The 639-nt window shown below is 36.3% G+C and overlaps 1 protein-coding gene across 1 annotated transcript in view; it reads left to right on the top strand.

Moving 5' to 3' along the window:
• LOC119594562 (cytochrome P450 2L1-like) overlaps positions 1-639 on the top strand; it is a gene marked incomplete at its 5' end in the record, with an annotated part of 8,962 nt that overhangs the window by 423 nt on the left and 7,900 nt on the right.

Consider the following 639-nt stretch of genomic DNA (forward strand, 5'->3'; position numbering starts at 1 on the left):
GAAAACAGGAAAATCTCCCGCCAAGCGAGTACTAATATAAAAAATCAGTGGTCGTAATGATAAGAATTGCGATGGAGTTGGTAGAAAGGAAAATTAAAGCCTGGAAAAGGATCATATTTGAATCGAAAAATACACATGGCTTTTGAAGTCATATTTCTCACTAGGCTTCGTATGGTAGCAAAAGTAGTTATGATATTGCATTAAGTTTGCAACAGTAAAAGACTCCTTAAAAGATTCTGTCTCGAGGGCAGAAATAAGAACTATTAGAATATGTTAAGAACTGCAATAGTACGTACAGCCTGTAAAGACTGTAATAAAACGTATATACAAGCATTAGACTAAGGACTCCGATAGTACGTACAGTACTAAGACGCAGTAGAGGAACAATATATATTAGCAACAGTAAAAGTGATTGGACTCAGCTATATGTGATCAGATTATAACTTGTCACGTAACCCGTTGCCCTCTCTCCTTCAGCAACAATGCGTGCGACGAGATGGGAGAAAAAGGACGATAAAAAAGGAAGGAGGAGAAGGGGAGAATTATATTTATAATTCTTATCTTGACTTTTTCAGTGATGTCGCCTTTCTAACATTGCACCTTAGTCTTATTATCACATCATCTTGTATTTACGACAAA

The sequence above is a fragment of the Penaeus monodon genome, chromosome 34 (assembly GCF_015228065.2).
Source record: "Penaeus monodon isolate SGIC_2016 chromosome 34, NSTDA_Pmon_1, whole genome shotgun sequence".
Classification (NCBI taxonomy): Eukaryota; Metazoa; Arthropoda; class Malacostraca; order Decapoda; family Penaeidae; genus Penaeus; species Penaeus monodon.